This window comes from Arachis hypogaea, chromosome 20 (genome assembly GCF_003086295.3).
Source record: "Arachis hypogaea cultivar Tifrunner chromosome 20, arahy.Tifrunner.gnm2.J5K5, whole genome shotgun sequence".
NCBI lineage: Eukaryota > Viridiplantae > Streptophyta > Magnoliopsida > Fabales > Fabaceae > Arachis > Arachis hypogaea.
The window spans coordinates 21,920,581-21,926,585 of record NC_092055.1 but is presented as its reverse complement, the minus strand read 5'-3'; the positions used below and the strand labels follow the sequence as shown (position 1 = coordinate 21,926,585).

At 30.4% G+C, this 6,005-nt stretch overlaps 1 long non-coding RNA gene across 1 annotated transcript; it reads left to right on the top strand.

The window, feature by feature from the left end:
- Positions 1 to 4,358: 4,358 nt before the first annotated feature.
- Positions 4,359 to 5,355, top strand: LOC140182815 (uncharacterized). The gene is made up of 3 exons (XR_011878959.1): positions 4,359 to 4,872; positions 4,954 to 5,148; positions 5,219 to 5,355. It is a non-coding gene; the product is annotated as an uncharacterized lncRNA (long non-coding RNA).
- Positions 5,356 to 6,005: the final 650 nt, after the last annotated feature.

Sequence of the window (6,005 nt, the reverse complement as noted above, 5' to 3'; positions counted from 1 at the left end):
ATTATATTATATTGAGATTTTGTTTCTAAAAAAACTATTTTTTAACAAAAATAATTAAATAAAATTTTATAATTATTGAAGTTTAATTTAATTATAATTTATTCTATTAATTTAAATTATTTATTAAAAATTATTTTAATAGACAAAAAAATGAAATTTATTATTATTATTATTATTATTATTCACAAAAAAAAAAGAAAAAAAAAGAAAAAGAAAGTGGCCGAAGGGCATTATTATACTTATATGTCATATTATATATATATATATATATTAAAGAAACAAAGAAAGCAAGCAAAGGTGGCTTGTATACATACATGTATATAGATAATCTGACACATGTTCCTTGTATCCATTAATCATCACCCTTCTTTCATTTTATTACTTTTCTTCACCGAACCAAAAGGAAATAAAAGAAACCAAGGGAAGGAAGTGACTGAAAGGAAAAAGAAAGAAAGACCGTGGATGAGGAAGAGAGAAACCGTAAAATTCTCCAAGCCTCCAACTCTAATTTCTTGCAATCCATAATTCCAATAAAAAATATAATCCGATAAAAGTGTTCGTATCTTCCTCTTCTACACGTTGACGTAATTTTTGTTCGATAAAAATCGACAGTGATATAGCTCTTCTTCTCCTTGAGTTCGGCCAACTAGAGTTCTACGAGGTACAGACGATTTCTGACATTTTCTTTTTCAGCAGCTCGGTTAGAAAATTTCTCTAAAGCTTTCGTTGATTTTAATTTCATACGGAAGTAGGGGTTTGTTTTTAAAGTGAAATTTTTAATTTAAGAATGCCTATAAAACTTATTGAATAATTGCAAATAATTTACGAAAATCTAGTATTACTAATTGATGTGAATTTGTTGAATTGTGGTTATGAATGGTGTTTAATTGGTGTTGTTTGTTAAACTGAGATATAAATTGAGTTTGGATTGAGGCTGTGAATGTTGCTGGAATTTCTAGTCATGTTAATTTCTTAGCTTGATTGATGATTGAGATTTGTTTGATAATAGTAAGTACTATTGCAATGATTTGGAAATTGTTGAGAGAATGAAGGAGCCCGTAAGAGTGGTGAATTCGAATGTTAAGGGAGGTCCTATCCAAGTTTTTATAAAGATATACAAAAAGGTGATTTTGATTTGAAAATTCGACTTATAAGCTTATTTTGAGAAATGTTTCTATGTTGAGAAAATAATAGGTTTATATATTTACACATATCGAAAAAATGGTTTTATATTAAAAGGTTTGATTTATATTTCTAAAGTAAGGAATACTTGGATTTAAAACTGTTGGAAAGAATTTGAGAAAGCGTTGGTTGATTTATTGGTAACAAATGGAGAATTGAAAATGATTTGGTAGGGCCCTGGAAGGGTGGCATAGTCCGAATTTTAGAGAAAATGCTGCCGAATTTTTTATAAAACTAAGACTTTATTTAAAGTGTTATTTAAAAGCAAATCTGATTTGAGAATATTGGTTGATTTCGATTTATTACGAAAGATTTTTGTTTTCAATTCGATTTATTAAGAAAAGTATAATGTTTTAAACTTAATCTTTTGAGAAGGGATTTTGCTTTAAGTTATGTTTTGAGTTCAGATTGATAAGAAAGAAAAGAAGAAGAACGAAAAGTAAAGGAAAGAGAGATAATTAAAGGAATCTCTGCCACACAAGAGTAGAGAACAAGGATTTAAAGAATATATTAACTTAAAGAGATTGTCTGCCACAGGAGAGCAGATCTGACATTGTTTGGGCCTTAGCGCGAAATGTAAAGTGGGAACACCCACACACTGAGAACTGTTTTCTAGAGGTACGCTTATTGATTTGGAAAGTCACACTATATGCGGCCTAGCCGTACGACTTATAAGCACACTGTATGCATCTGGAAAGCCATATCTGGGAGTTGTGCCTAGGTAATGTCGGGAGCAGGTAGGCAACCGACACATGAGCTCATGGCCTGCATTAAGGATAGACATGCATCATGTTGTTTGCACATTTGTATTTGATTGCGCTTGCTTGTCTTATTTCTTTGTGATTGTGCGGTTTGTCTTGTTGTAACTTGCTTGTACATTGAATTGAATCTCTTGCTTGTACTATTTGTTTGTGAATGTATTAAAGTGATTACGAATTGACATTTGACTAAGGATTAACTATGTGACTGAGAGATGGGTAACGTGACCAGTTTTATATTTAAAATTTGTTTTGAGTTTAGAGATTTTAAAAAGAGTTAATTAGTTAGCTAAAGTAGAACCAAGAGTATTTTCAAAGGGTTTGATAAAAATATAGTTTTATTGAGTAAAGTTAATTATTTGCACTTTATTTCATTACTTTAATGGCATTCCCATTCCCTACTGAGAACGTGCGGTTTGTTCTCACCCCAAAATCTTCCACCTTTTCAGTGACATAGGTTCAAAGACTCAGCTTGAAGCTGCGGATGGTTATTAGTTTTATTTGAGTTAAGTTAAGAGTTGAGTTGCTTTCATAGAATTTCGTCGCCTTAGTTATTTTAGATTTTATTTTATACAGAGGGATAGGTATTGTCTTCAAATTTTATATTGAATTCATTTGTATAGCATTTATTATTATTAATAATTGTGTGATTTTAATTACTAAAAATAATTTTCTGGTATTTTCTTATAAACTGAAATGCGATATCGACGTAAAGGCTCAATATTAAATAGATAATAAAGAAAATTAGGTCCATAACGCCTTACTTTTAGTATGATCATGACGTGCTAAAAGTTAGGGTGTTACAATAATAATAATAAGTTTATATTGATATAGTCATATGATTCATTATTATTAAAAAAATAAAAAAATTAAATATTCAACTCGAGCTTACTATTTTCATAAACGACAATGCAATCTCTGACAAAAAGGGATTATTAAAAAAATCGGAATACATAAAGAATTGTTTGCTCGAGATACACAAAATCAAACACAATAAGAAAAACACTTCACTTAACCTATTAATTATTTTCTCCTGTGATCTAGAAGAAATATAGCTCTAATTAATAGCAGCAGCAACCTCTTGGACCCGTACAATGATTATATGTAAAACTCTTAGATCCACATAACTTGTTGCAAGTTTCAGCATGACATTGTCCTTGAATGCTAAACATTGTTGCATCATTAATAGTTCTATACATTATTCCACCTCTTGCGTCTGTGGTAATAATAAATACAACAAATCCGTTAGAATTTCTATCTAAATCGAAATGTGCATTTGAATGTAATATGATAACAATAGTATATTTGTATGAATATTTAAAAATAATTGAAATCTCCGTATAAGAAATCTATAATCTCTCTCATGATCTTTTTATTTATTTTAGAAAAAGAGTTCAAACAAGTGCACCCGATTTTTATTATAAAATGAAATTTGAAACAAAAGCAGTGTTATTTAGTTTATAATTTTATACAGGAGGGACCAAAGATTTAATAGATTGTCGGTAACAATTACTCAATCAATAATTATATCATAATTTAACAACGAAAAATGATTAGATCATACCATCCGATCACAAGAATACTTTATATGGGAAAGAAAAAAAAATGTTTTAGAAAAAAATGTAATAATAACGTTGAGAAACATTTTTTGTTACTTCAAATTTAAGCAGAAAATCAAAATTTAGGAATAATTAATATAACTCTCTCATGATTAAACAACAATGTAATTAAGTTTTAAAGCAATATTTGATACCTAAGGTACTAGCGAAAAGTGAAGCCACGAAAAAATGCACAAAAACAACTTTGTAACAGCATTATTAATAGCCATTTTGTAAAAATCACTTTGTGTTTTCTTTCTTTCTTTCAATTATATATATATCTTAGAATAAGTCAATTTTTCCTAATACAAATATAGGTTATTTAAATGACTCTAATTTTACTTTGTTTACAGCAAACCAAAGACTTGAAGTGTGCCACCAGACTACGGAGCAAAAAATTTGAAAAGATGAGCAAGCCAAAGAATGCGATCATTCGTGAATTAGGTTTTGGTGGACTCATGCACATCCCGCCAATGAATGTGCCTCACAAACTATTGAATGAGTTGGCTAACTCCTTTAAATTGGGCAAAAACACACTGGAAACAAGCTATGGTTCCTTTAAGGTTAAACCCAAAATAATAGGGGATGCCCTTGGCCTCAATGCATCAGGTAACTGATTACAGAAAACCTCTATAGTTCCATTCTCTATAATATATTCTTCGTAATATCTTATTCTGATCTCATGTAATCAAGTAATAAATTTAGGTGCATATGAGTGATATTTGGGTGCACATGAGTGATATTTGGGTGCCTATGAGTGATATTTGGGTGTATATAAGATATATTTGGGTGCATATGAATGATATTTGGGTGTATTTCAAGTAATAAATTATTTTTTTTTGTAGGAGATCTATTTTTTGATAAAGTGAGTTATAAAAATCTTTCTGAAGAGAACAAACTCATTTTTAGAAGGTTCCAGGGCAACACTCTAAAGAAGCTGACCGATGACATAATGAGTATTGGTGTTGAAAACGAATAAGATCGGCTGATATTCAAGATGATTTTCATCCTCTATATTCAGATGGGTTCTTGTTGCCAAGTACAATAACCAAAGTATCTCCCATGCACATAACTCCAATTTTTGAGATGGAAAAATAATGGAGGGCAACTGGGGAGCCCATGTGCTGAATTTCATCATTAAAGACATAACAAATTAACGTCTGAAAAAGAAAAAATCAATCGACGAGTGCCTCTATGCCTTGATGATAATCTATTTCTATCTCACAAAAAACAAGGACAAGAAAGGAGAGGAAAAACCTGGATTGCCCTGGCTTAGCAACTAGAACAGGGAGCAGCTGGCTGCAAGGATGAGAGCAGAGATAGATGGTCATATGGTAAGCGAATAGAATACCTTCTCTAATTTGGGTGTGTTTTATTTATGTAGATGTTGTAAACTAACATTTCTACTGTTTCAGGGCATCGTCAAGATGGCAGAAACAAAAAAGAAATTGAAAGAAATGAAAAGAAAAGAAAAAAAAACAAAAAAAGAAGCCAAGTTCTTCATCTGAGAGTGATCCATCAAAGATTGATGTTGATTTTTCCTCTGAGTCTGAGTCGGAAGAAGACTCAGAGGAACCTAGAAGGAAACAACCCAAAAGGACAGCCAAAAAGTAAGTAATATTTTTGGGTGCATTTTGTCAGTTTTAGGGTATTTTTTCCTAATGACTGTTTGCTTTCCAGAATGGAATCCAGAAAGAGGAAGCAGATTTTAGAGGATTCCAGTTCAGAAAGCAAAAGTGAATCCAATGATGAGTAAGATTCTGAAATTATCATCACTTTCTTTCCTGCTTCTATCAAAATTTAATGTATTAACAGAGGGTTTCTCATTTAATTTCAGGAGTGAAGAATTGTTGCCAATTAAAAAATAAAAATCAAACAAAAAAATTCACACTGCCACCAAAAAGAATGCACTGCTTTCGAGAGTATCTCATCATCAATATTGTTGTATTTGTCTGATTCATAATTTTTTTTTATTTTCAGGACGCAATCCAAAAAAAGAAAGCACATAATTGAGGATTTGTCTTTAGAAGAAGAAATTCATTCCTATGATGGGTAAGATACTTTCTAAACCTATCTTACACTCTATAATCAAAACTACTTACACCCTATAATCAAAACTATATTTTGTTAACATGTACTTTTGAATGTACTGGCAGAACTGAAATTGGAACTGAAATAATAGAAGGATTTTTAAGACAACATCAGCAAGGGTATGTTGAATTTGGGTGTATATTACCTTTTTTAAGGTGTTTTGGTTGCTGATTATTATTCTTGCCTTATTTGATAGAATTTTGATATCCTGATTTAACTAAATAGTATTTTTTACTGAATAATATTTAGGTTAAATTACACAGTTGGTCCCTATATTTTTGGTAAAATTGTAAATTAGTCCTTACACTTTAAAAGTTTGTAATTGAGTCCCTAAAGATAATTAAAATTTGTAATTTAGTCTCCGCCATTCAAAAAA